The 13,040-nt window shown below is 40.3% G+C and overlaps 1 protein-coding gene across 3 annotated transcripts in view; it reads right to left on the reverse strand.

Annotated features, from left to right (window-relative positions):
* Positions 1 to 6,893: 6,893 nt before the first annotated feature.
* Positions 6,894 to 13,040, reverse strand: part of KIF5B (kinesin family member 5B) — a 47,599-nt gene continuing 41,452 nt past the window's right edge. For all 3 annotated transcript variants that reach the window (XM_507730.6, XM_054660957.2, XM_063781571.1), the window contains one exon: positions 6,894 to 9,402. The gene's annotated coding sequence lies outside the window, so the exon portion shown is untranslated. The remainder of the gene's footprint in view (positions 9,403 to 13,040) is intronic.

A 13,040-nucleotide genomic window follows, 5' to 3' on the forward strand; every position in this document is an offset into this window, starting at 1 on the left:
CTGTCACCCAGGCTGGACTGCAGTGGCACGATCATAGCTCACTGCAGCCTTGACCTCCCAGACTCAAGTGATTCTCCTGCCTTGGCCTCCCAAAGTGCTGGGATTACAGGTATAAGCCACTGCACCCGGCCTTTCCCTCCTGGAATATTTTCATCTGTGGTTGGTTGAATCCACAGATGTGGAACTCATGGATATGGCGGGCTGACTGTACTTCCCAGGGAGCTTGATGGCAAAATACAATCTGAGGCCCAAAAAGTCAAACAAGCTCTAGAAAACATCCTTGAAAAACCAGCAGTTGCTTTTCCCACTTCACATTCTTTGCACTCCCCAGAAGCAACCACTTTCTCTGTTCTCATCTCCAGATCTCCAGTACTTCCGAATTATTCATGTTTAAGCATTATCAGTTGTCTCATCACTAAGGGAGATGAGGACTCTTTCACTACCATCAACAAACATACACACCCCTCAACTCCTCCTCTTCCCAATAAGGGCATATCATGAATTTCGTTAATAATCCTTGTTTACATTATTATGACAACGACATGCCAGTCACAACTGAGCCATGTAATTAGACTATGACTTTCCCTTTCTTGCTTATATGATTCTTTTATGAATAGTAATTTTTTTCTTAGTGTTCTTTGTACCAATCATTTATTCCACCCTAAACTCTCCAGTTTTATAAATCTCCTCTCAAAATGTTCAAATATATCAATTACTCTCCATTTTGTCTTGGAAGCGTCTCTGACTGGCTCTTGTCTGGACTGGTTGCTGTGTATGCTGTCACCTTGGGGGTTCTGTTCTTTTGTATGCCCTGCATCTTTCTTAGTTTAGTCCCTTATTGTGGTTGAGGAACAGCTTCCCGATAAGAGGTACATAAGAAGTGACATTTTTGCTGGCCAGCACGGTGGCTCATGCCTGTAATCCCAGCACTTTGGGAGGCCGAGGTGGGTGGATCACTTGAGGACAGGAGTTTGAGACCAGCTTGGCCAACATGGTGAAACCCCCATCTCTACCAAAAATAAAAAATCTAGCCGGGCATAGTGGTGCATGCCTGTAGTCCTAGCTACTTGGGAGGCTGAGGCATGAGAATTGCTTGCACCTGGGAGGCGGAAGTTGCAGTGAGCTGAGATCACACCACTGAACCACCGCAGCCTGTCTTAAAAAATAAAAATAAAGAAGTAACATTTTTGGGAACTGGTGTGCCTGGAAACCTTTTTATTCCACCTACCCTTACACTAATTGAGGCTGGAGATAACATTCCCTTGGAATTTTAAAGATATTGATCTACTTTCTTCTAATATCTGATGTTATTTGAGGCATTCAGATTCTCAGTCCTTTGTATGAAACTTTTAAAATTTTTTCTAGTTCAGGTATTCCTTGTAGTGAAATTCACAATGGCATACCCTAGTGCGGGTCTGTTTTTATATATTGTGCTGGGCACTGGAAAGCCATGGCTTTCAGTTTCATTGGTGATTTCCTCTGCTGTTTCTTCTGTTCTCTTTATGGCATGCTTATTATTCAGATCTGAGGCCTTTTGTTCTGGTCTTTTCTTTCCTACTTTCTGCAGTGAGTCAAGATTGTGCCACAGCACTCCAGCGTGGCAACAGAGCGAGACTCCGTCTAAAAAAAAAAAAAAAAAATTAGCTGGGCGTGATGGCAGGCGCCTGCAATCCCAGCTACTTAGGAGGCTGAGGCAGGAGAATCGCTTGAACCTGGGAGGTGTAAGTTGCAGTGAGCCGAGATCATGCCATTGCACTCCAGCCTGGGCGACAAGAGCAAAACTCTGTCTCAGTAAATAAATAAGATTCTGAGTATAAACTTACATATCACCCTTGTATCAGTCAAGGTCCAAGGGGATTGCCTTACAAATGGATACATAAAACTTTACAGGATACCCTAGGGTTAAGGGAAAGTACCCAAGGAAGGATCAAACTCTTAGATAGGGATGTCCCTCCCCAAGTTTGGGTTTCAGATCTTGCGGAGGTATGGCTGCAGCCCACTGTATGGCAGGGACATTTGCTGGATTGCCCTGGGTGACAGCTGAGTCAGTCACCAGGGAACTTTCCTTTGAGGTACATTCAGGCTGCCACTGGCAAGCAGGGAATCATGGCCAGGACGGGCAAGAAGGAAACACACCATTGGGGTACACATGGGCTGAGGCTGGCACACTCCTCCAGAGTACAAGAGGACAGAAAACTGCAGCCGCAAGCAGGGAGTGCCTCTCCAGGCTATGTGTGAGCTGAGGCTGAAGGACAGGCTCAGAGGGAGCCACCTGCCAGCTAGCGAGGTAGTCACAGGGCCAAGGCCAGAGCTGAAAGCTGGCTCAGTGACTGCATACTCGGGTCACAGCTGGGGCTGAGCCATGCCTGACAACAGGATGGTAATAAGCAGCCAGGGGAAGCATGCCAGACCTGAGAAAAGTAGCCCCTTTCTCTTGTACTGACAAAGCTCAACTGTACAAAGCTTATGCTGACCATGCTAAGGAGAAATGCCTAGAGGGTCCTGCTGAATTATCAGAGCAGGCTATTGTGTTAGTTTGCTAGGGCTGCTGTTAAGTACCACAGACTGGGTGGGTTAAACAACAGAAATGTATTGTCTTATGGTTCTGGAGGCTACAAGTCCAAAATTAAGGTGTTGGCAGAATGGATTCCCTCTAAGGTCTGTGAGGGAAGGAGCTGTTCAAGGCCCCTTTCCTTAGCCTGTAGATGCCATCTCTGCTAATCATCTCCCCTCTATGCATTCCCTTTAAGTTATATTGGATTAAGTTATATTGGAAAATGACTGCATTTTAACCTGATTACCTCTGCAGTCATGAGGTCCAGTCCCCAGGAGGAAAGACCTTGCAACAACCCAGTACCGACTACAATTCCCCAGTCCTGCCCTCAAAAGAATGATGGCCATTTATTCAGGTTACTGGACAATGGACAAAAGGGAACACCCAAATATTTTGAAGGCTGTTGGATACAGGGTCTGAGCTGACGTTGTACCTAGAAACCTAAAGCATCATCATAGGGGCCGCACATGGAGGTATGGTTCTATTTAGGTAACATATAGTGCTCACATTAAAGCAGCACATGCTCTGTGGATCCCTCTGCTGGTCATTTCCGTGTCTCTGATGTCTAACTAGAATTGACACACTTGGTAACTGGCATGATCACTACATTACATCTTTGGCCTGTTGGATACAGGTTATCCTGTATAGTGACAAAGGCCAAACAGAAGTCTCAAGCTGCTGTGCCTGCCCTTCCCGTAGACATAGACAGGGGTATCAGCAAAGGATGTGAGGATCTTGTGTGACATGTTAATGCCTACCAGACAGTATCTACTAGGGAAAAGGAATTTAACCAATGGTTGACATCAGCCAGTCTGTCATCCATCGCTGCAGTGCTGGTATCGTGAGCACAGGAATGGTGTGGCCAGTGGGAGATGAAAGCTATGCACGCCCAGTAGCAACGGCTCCCACTTACAAAGGCTGATCCAATTACGGCTGCTGCCTAACGTCCTACCAGCAATATTGAGTTCAACTGTCCCTTGAAGAAACCAACTAGCAACTTGGTGGTAAGTTGAGTACATTGAGTCTCCTATCCCAGGAGGGCCTGCAATTTGTTCTAACAGAAAAATGTGAGTTTGCCTTTCTTGACGACAGAGCCTCAAGCAGCCACTGAGAGTTTTGTATGATCCACCAGCATGGGATCCCAAGTAGACTGACTGCACTACTGCACTCCAGCCTGGGTGACAGAGCAAGACCCCATCTTTTAAAAAAGCTGACCAGGCACAGGGGCTCACACCTGTAATGCCAGCACTTTGAGAGGCCGAAGGGAGTGGATCACTTGAGCTCAGGAGTTTGAGACCCGGCTGGGCAACATGGTGAAACTATCTGTACAAAAATTAGCCAGGCATGGTGGCACATGCCTGTAGTACCAGCTACTAGGGAACCTGAGGCAGGAGGACAGCTTGAGCCTGGGGGACAGACAGGTAGCAGTGAGACAAGATCACACCACTGTATTCCAGCCTGGGCAACGGAGCCAGACCCTCTCTCAAGAAAAATTTAAAAAGCATCAGGCCAGGCACGGTGGCTCACACCTGTAATCCCAGCACTTCAGGAGGCCGAGGCAGGTGGATCACCTCAGGTCGGGAGTTCAAAACCTGCCTGACCAACATGGAGAAACCCCGTCTCTACTAAAAAATACAAAATCAGCTGCGCGTGGTGGTGCATGCCTAAAATACCAGCTACTCGGGAGGCTGAGGGGAGAATCGCTTGAACCCAGGAGGCAGAGGTTGCGGTGAGCCAAGATTGCGCCATTGCACTCCAGCCTGGGCAACAAGAGGGAAACTACATCTCAAAAAAAAAAAAAAAAAAAAAAAAAAAAAAAAAGCATTGGAGGCTGGGCACAGTGGCTCACGCCTATAATCGCAGCATTTTGGGAGGTCAAGATGAGTGAATCACCTGAGCTCAGGAGTTCAAAACTAGCTTGGACAACATGGCAAAACCCCATTTCTACCAAAAATACAAAAAAAAAAAAAAATTAGCCAGACATAGTAGCGCATGCCTGTGATCCCAGCTACTCGGGAAGCTGAGGTAGGAGAATCACCTGGGCTGGGAAGACAGAGGTTGCAGTGCACTGAGATCGCACCACTGCACCACTGCACTTCAGCCTGGGTGACAGCGAGACCCTGTCTCAAAAAAAAGAAAAGAAAAAAGAGAGACCCTGTCTCAATTCAAAAAAAAAAAAAAAAAAAAAGTCAAGTTCTCTGGCCATCAGTTATGATACTGTATTAATTATCCATCCCCTATCCTAGTTTGCCTGCATGAGTGTATAAATTTTCTCACTAGTTTCTATCACTCCTATATTCCCTTTTGCATCCTATTCCTTAGATGTGCTGTGATTTTTTTTAATTTGGAAAAAAAACTGTTTTCAAATTTCTCCAGGAAAGGAAAAAAAATTAATACAAAGGCTTATAGAGCACACCTAAAAGATAATAAAATAATAAAAAAACAAAAAGGAAAAAATACGAAACTAGTCACTACTGGAAGACAGTAGTGAAGCAGCTCATTTTGAAACTTACTTACAAATAAACGGAAAGAAGCATTTACCTTGTCTTTCCTACACAAACTATACACACACACCCACTAGATAACTATACAAACACACCCACTAGATAACCAAGTAAGAGACCAAGTTTCTCTACTGCAGCAAACAAATGAAAAAAATGCTGTGTCTGTATCCCCTATTTAGATGGATCTAGGCACTGATCATCAATAGTGACTAATAGCTCAAGAAGAGACAAGTACACATTATGTGCCACCTGATGGAATACCACCACCTATAAATACTGTCCCCATCCAACAAAACAACTATCTGAATCTGATTACGTCTGTGGATCTGAAACAAATTTATAGGAAACATAAAGGCCACAGAAATTCGTTAAATGATATGAAAGGGATGCAACTGCAGTATCTGGGAAACTACAGGGCAAAAAAGTTATTTTCTTCATACATTGCAATGAAAAAATATAAGAGTCGGACTCTTCATTAATATATGAACTTCCATTGGATCTTGACTCAAACTGTTTACAAAAACTAAATATTTGAATATCAGGAAATTATAAATTTTTTGATGTGATAATGGTATTTGTTGGGTATGTTTTAAGGAGTCCTTATCTTTTAAAAATACATACTGAAATACTTAGCCCGGTGGTTCACACCTGTAATCCCAGCACTTTGGGGGGGCCGAGGCAGGCGGATCTCGAGGTCAGGAAATCGAGACCATCCTGGCTAACACGGTGAAACGCCATCTCTACTATTAAAAAAAAAAAAATACAAAAAATTAGCCAGGCATGGTGCGGGTGCCTGTAGTCCCATCTACTCGGGAGGCTGAGGCAGGAGAATGGCAGCGAACCCAGAAGGCGGAGCTTGCAGTGAGCTGAGATCATGCCACTGCACTCCAGCCTGGGCGACAGAGTGAGACTCCGTCTCAAAAAAAAAAAAAAAAAGCAGCATATGTTTTTCTAGGATTGCTTCAAAATAACACGGGGCGGGACGGGGGGTTGTTGGGGGAAGATGAGTAGATTACAGATGAAACAAGATTAGCTGTAAGTTGATAATTGTTGAGACTAACTGGTATTACTCATTATTATTCTGATTTCATATCTGATTAAAATTTTCCACAACAGTATAAAAACATATAAAGCCCAATGCCCCCCAAAACAAGAAAAAACAAATACCCACTTGAATTTAGGAACAGTCTTTTTAAAGTTATTCTTCAGCTAGACCTGAATGATCATTGAGGAAGTATCTAAAACACAAACGTTAACAAGTGTTCTTATCCTGGTTAATAAAACAACCAGACTCAGATGAACAACGGGGACTATACAAAGTAAAATACAGGTGACACCGGTCGGGCGCAGTGGCTCGCGCCTGTAATCCCAGTACTTTTGGAGGCCGAGGCAGGAGGATCACATGAGGTCAGGAGTTCGAGACCAGCCTGGCCAACATGGTGAAACCCCATCTCTAATACAAATACAAAAATTAGTTGGGCATGGTGGCATATGCCTGTAATCCCAGTTACTTGGGAGGCTAAGGCAGGAGAATTACTAGAATCCAGGTGATAAGAGTTGCAGTGAGCCGAGATCACACCACTGCACTCCAGCCTGGGCGACAGAGCAAGACTCTATCTCAAAAAAAAAAAAAAAAAAGTTTTATATGTGAGACTGGTCATTCATTTCTAGCTCTTTAGCCTATACATTTAATATCTGCTGTCCAAAAGGCTGCAAGACATTAGGAAACAAAATATACATAAATATAATGACATATCAGTCACTATTCTGTCAAGACAGAAGGCCTGAACTCAGTCATGTAAAATCAACCTAACACTTAAGTTTTAAGAAACTCATTACATTTCAAAAAATTTTCCTCTTTATTTAAACATAAAATGCATTTACAGCATGCAAGTTAACTTAAAATTAAACGGTGTCTTCCCAAACCAAGTATTTGTGAATGTATCTTCAAGCACTGAAAATAAACCAACATATTCCACAGGTAGACTCAGACTCTCTTCTGTCACCTCATGTCAAATGGAGTTAAGCACAAACTGAGAGTTACGCACAGTAGTTTTCTTAAGTTAGGCAAATAATTTAATTAATTGCCATGAATAAATATTCTCTTTATTTCATTGAGTTTCTCTTCTGAACCATCTATCAATGCCATTCAGAGGAACGTTAATATATCCAGTCAAAAAGACACTGCAAATTGAAATGTGTCAATATCCTAGATGATCAGAAATTTTCATTTTTAAGAGTAAGTGCTGTGTTTAATGACCTACCATAGCAAAAAGCAGTTCACTGAAAACAAATTTATGAAATTCTTGGTACACTTTATGAAAGTCTGAAATTATAAATAGAAAAGAACCATCAAGATACTTTTTAAAAACCTAACATTGTATATTCTGAACCACATGCTAATTAAAATTCGTTGTTCATTACACAGCACCAATACCCATGATACATCTTACAAGAACAAAACTAACATATTTGGAAAAAAGAGAAAAAAAAATTCTGCTTCATTTACGAATGTTGCCAAAGGAGGCAAGTTTTCAACTGAAAACAAAACATAAAGGTCTATGTGGATGCAGCCAAATGTTTCTCCATTTAGAAAATCATCATAAAAGGTGGCAGCACTTTTTTTGCTTGTTAACTATATTACTTATAACTGGCTGCACCAACATTTCATCTCAATTTTTGGAGTGTTTCTTCTGATCAATCCTAAAAGCAACACAATCATTTTAGAGGTTGCAGACTACAACAGCAAAGATTTTTGACTATTAAAAAAATAAATAAATAAATTTATATTTTAAATCAAAATTATTACAAAAGTGGAAATTACAATAGTTAAGGAAATAGAAAAATAAGCCAATTATGATCTGAGTCTTCTGACTATGGCTCCAAATTTAATACAAATATCTGTGTATAAAACTTTTGCAAAAAGTTAATTCTGCCAGCAAGATCCTAACACAGAACTTTCCAAGTTTCTCTGCTAACCTTAAATCCCCATTCTCTGTGAATTTCTGCTAACACAGTTGCAGTCACCGCCCCCCTACCACTGATGAAGCAAATAGTGAAATCTCTTTCCCTATTACTTTTACAGTTTCCTAAAATAAGCTGTTGACTTACTTTAATCATCTGAGGAAAAAGTGGCAAAAATACGTATACACTTAGTACTGATTACAAAATTATCGGCTATGGCCAAGAAAATAATTTATCTAATGTTTATTAGTGACTTGCAAACAATTTACTATTTCTAGACTAAACAAGAAATAAATTAGTGTACAAATTAGTGTAGCAGGTTAAAAACACCTCAGGGATTTCAGACCAAAATTGACCTATATATATTTTTAATTCATCATATATCTGTCCTGTTTCTTCATTTTTCTCAATTTCCACACGCTATAAATTTAGGTCGGCCAATAAAGTACTAACCGTATAAAATTATGTTTAATCCTATAATATCTTAATTCATTTTACTAATATTAAAGATGACAAATTATTACCTGTCCAATACTTATATTAGCTAGCAGGCTCACCAGAATAAAGCAGAGTATTTTCATTCCATCAAGACTTGTTGAGTACAGAATCAGGAAAAAGAGAAATATAATTCCTTTTCCAAACTCCCTTAAACTAAGATCTGCTTTTGATACTTTAAAATATTTCTATTCAAAATAACTCGGCAACAGGCATTTCATGAGATAACAAGTAGCCTTGCTCAGTCTCAAATGCCTACTAGGCATTTGTAACGTTTCAGTGCTCAAACAGTAGTTTTCAGGAGCAAACTTCAGAAACAATACAAGTAATTTTAACCCTGATATCATCATTTCAAGGGATTTTAAAATACAGTACTGACTGGATATATTTTATGGGCATGTAGTGTTGTTAAGTGGTAAAATTTAAAGACATTTAACCTAAATGTTCCATTTTCTCTTAAGAAAAAAAAAGGAAGACGTTTTAATAGGAAAAGAAAAACAAGAAGCAGTAGCAGCTAGGTAATTTAAACTGAGATTAAAAAATAAACATACACAAAAAATACAAAAAGTACAGTCCTATAAGGTACAGTTAGCTTGGCACAGTAAAGACTAAATTTAAGACACGATAGACAAACTGTGTAATAAATAGGGCCACAGTTGTAAACTGTCCTTTTTCCCTCCTAAGATGCCAAAATTGCACTCTAGTTGTGTTGGGAAGCAGCAGAGTTTACAAGAAGAGTAGGTAGGAAACAGCTGTACAGGCCAGGTATAATTTATACATTTTTTAAAAAGTTATAATTCTATAATCCCAAGGGAGTAGAGGTTATAGTCATTGAATGACTGCTTGATACCATGTCCTCTTCGTACTTCGATTACTTTTTAACACCTAAAAATGGGAGAAAGCATAGAGTAAATATGTTTAGTTTTACAAAATTGGTGTTTGAGATAATCATGAAAAATAAAACAAGAAAATAAAATATGCCAACAGTTTATTATAAACATTTTAGCCAACATCTGTGGCTACTTTCCCCAAAATTAGAAGGATGGCAATATTAAATGATTTGGTTTCCTTTTATATACCACCTAAGTAGAACTGTTTAGAAGCAGTAATGTTTAAAGGGAGGTCAGCCCTCCCTTTGTTTTTATTCTCCCAAATAAAGCTATGGGTAAGCTGATTTATGAATTGTATTTGTTTAAAAAAGAAAAAGACGGCTAATCTTTTAACCAGCAGACAGTGGTCAGTGACCTTCTTAAACCAAGGAACACTAACCAGCAACTACTAGTTATATACATAGAAGCTTTAAAAAAAAGGGGGGGAGAGGAATAGGGATAAACAAGAGGTGTATACAGTAGGAAAAGTAACAGTGAAATAAATAATTCTAGTAGTATTAAACATCTTTGTATTAAACTGCCTACTTAGCTATGCATTTAGAAAAGCAACCTATTTAAAGTACTATGCAAGGCAGAAGACTAGTCATGTAAAACTGGGAACTAAAAGTATCAGTATTATAAATGTCATCCTTTCCAAAAATAAACACAGTGACTTGAAATGTTTTTCTTAACATTAAAAAAATTTCTCGCCGGGCACAGTGGCTCACACCTGTAATCTGAGCACTTTGGGAGGCTGAGGGAGGCACATCACCTGAGGTCAGGAGTTCAATACCAGCCTGGCCAACATGGCAAAACCCCGTCTCTAGTAAAAATACAAAAACCTTAGGCGGGCGTGGTAGTGGGCGCCTGTAATCCCAGCTACTCGGGAGGGTGAGGCAGGGAGAACTGCTTGAACCCGGGAAGCAGAGGTTGCAGTGAGCCGAGATCCTGCCACTGCACTCCACTGCACTCCAGTGTTTAACATTTAAACAATTTATCACTTAAGTGAATCATATACTCCCCAATCATGGTTTAAGATAGATTATAAGAGTTTGAAAACTAAGAACCACTATCTTTGGACCAGCATCAAAACAAACCTGTAAATAATTGTATTTTTACATCATAACTTTCAAGTCTTGAAAACCTAGTTTGGCTGGGTTAGCTCCCTCCCTTATGTGCTAACCTGGTGTCACTATACTGCGATCAGCAATAGTTAACAAAAGTATGGTCTGTCCTCTCTCTACAATGAGGTAAGTTTAAAGTTGACATATGAATTTTAATGTGAGAACAATATCCAAAAAGGATAAACTTTCTATCTATGCTTTGAAAATCCCCTTGCCCAGCTCCCACTTCCAGAAAGGTAGGAAAAGGCTTGCATCTACTGAATACTGTGTGCTGGGTAACATCTTAACTCATGTAATTTTTTTTTTTTTTTTTTTTTTTTTGAGACGGAGTTTTGCTCTTGTTGCCCAGGCTGGAATGCAATGCCACGATCTCGGATCACTGCAAACTCCGCCTCCTGGGTTCAAGCGATTCTCCTGCCCCAGCCTCCCGAGTAGCTGGGATTACAGGCATGTGCCACCACGCCCTGCTAATTTTGTATTTTTAGTAGAGGCAGGGTTTCTCCGTGTTGGTCAGGCTGGTCTCGAACTCCTGACCTGAGGTGACCCACCCACCTCAGCCTCCCAAGTGCTGGGATTACAGGTGTGAGCCACTGCTCCCGGCCAACTCATGTAATTCTTAAGAATGACTTCCATTTTACTAATAAAACTGTTATTAGTCCAAAGGGGAAAAACACAGGAGTTATCTCTAATTATCATGAAAACCAGCTATTGTATGTCTACTGATATTAAGTACACATTATCTATGACATAACTTTGTCAAAAATGTTTATGCTGAGTCTAATCAATGCTTTTGCATAGAAATAGAGGGAGAACAAGGTGACTACACATAAAAACAATCAGACACAGGTGTTATACCCTCAAGATAACTGCGCCTACTCAGTAAGTCAATATCACTAAAGAGGGTGCTCATTCAAGATCAGAAGAGATTTAAGGGATAAAACTAAACGCAAACAGCAGTCCTGAATTGTACTCTGGTTTAGGGAAACCAGCTGTACAGGATAGTGAAAAAGAAATTGGAAAAATCTGAATATGGAATGGTATTAAATAATATTAAAAATATAATCTTACTGGGTGTGATAATATTGTGGCTATGTAGAAAAATGTTGTTTTAGAGATTCATTAAATAGTTAAGCAATAAATCCATAATTTTTATGAAGTACTGTAAAACAAGTCAGAATGAGAAAAAAACTATTAAAAACTTTATCTGCTCAAGTTCATAAAAGTAGTCAGGATTCCAACTTGGATGGAACTCCATAGTCCATGTTCTTTTCACTCTACCACTGTTTTAAATCCTACATTGTGTGAACAAAATGTTTAAAATTGCTAGAAATGTGAATCCTTCAGAATATTTCTTAATTCTCTACTCAATTTAGAGCCAGTATTATGCAAAATGTCAAAGTATAAACAAGCAACATTAAAATAAACTAGCTTTAGTATTTGTCAGAAACTGCTGATCATTTCATAATTATCTAGTATTTTTTATTTCCAAAGCACATACACACATCAGGGACTTCCTGAAGAGTTAGTTACAATCAGAGTTGCTGCTATATGACCAATTATTAGGCAACCACTAACCAATCACGTTGTAGAAGAAAGTGTTCCGAATATATTGCTAAGTTTAAAAAGCAGGCTACAAAATACAAAATTAGCCAGGTGTGGTGGTGCACGCCTGTAATCCCAGCTACTTGGGAGGCTGAGGCAGGAGAATCGCTTCAACCCGGGAAGCAGAGGTTGCGGTGAGCCAAGATCACCCCATTGCATGTCAGCCTGGGCAACAAGAACGAGGCTCCGTCTCGGAGTGGGGCAGGGGGGTGTGGGGTTTGTGGGGGCAGGGGGCCGGAAAAAAAAGCAGGCTCCGAAGCAGCATATGTAGTAGAATAAGTGGAGTCTATTACAATAGTTATCAACAGTTTAAACTTTTAAATTTAAAAACTAATACAAAAAGCTCCAGAAAGAGAGAGATAGTATATTGTGTAGTATCTCTAGATTTTTTCTAATTTGTGACTGTTTTATGCCCTACAAAGAACAGATATTACTTATATAATTATAAATAAAACTCAGAAATCTGTTAGTAAGCTGGGCTCATATGCAATTTGGTGCAGTCTTTCTAGAAACCAATGTGTTAATATGTAGCAAGAGCCTTAAAAATGTTCATATTTCCTTGTAACTGCATTTCTGGGAACCTTCTGGAAATAATCTCTAACAGGTTAGGGAATACAAGAAGATGTTTCAGGTCGGGCACGGTGGCTCACGCCTCTAATTCCAGCACTTTGGGAGGCCGAGGCGGGCAGATCGCCTGAAGTCAGGAGTTTGAGACCAGCCTGACCAACATGGTGAAACCCCTCGTCTCTACTAAAAACACAAAAATTAGCCAGGCATGGTGGCAGGCGCCTGTAATCCCAGTTTGGGAGGCTGAGGCAGGGGTATCACTTGAACCCAGGAGCCAGAGGTTGCAGTGAGCTGAGATCACGCCATTGCACTCCAGGCTGGGCGACAAGAGTGAGATTCCATCTCAAAAAGAAAAAGAAAA

This window comes from Pan troglodytes, chromosome 8 (assembly GCF_028858775.2).
Source record: "Pan troglodytes isolate AG18354 chromosome 8, NHGRI_mPanTro3-v2.0_pri, whole genome shotgun sequence".
Taxonomy (NCBI): domain Eukaryota; kingdom Metazoa; phylum Chordata; class Mammalia; order Primates; family Hominidae; genus Pan; species Pan troglodytes.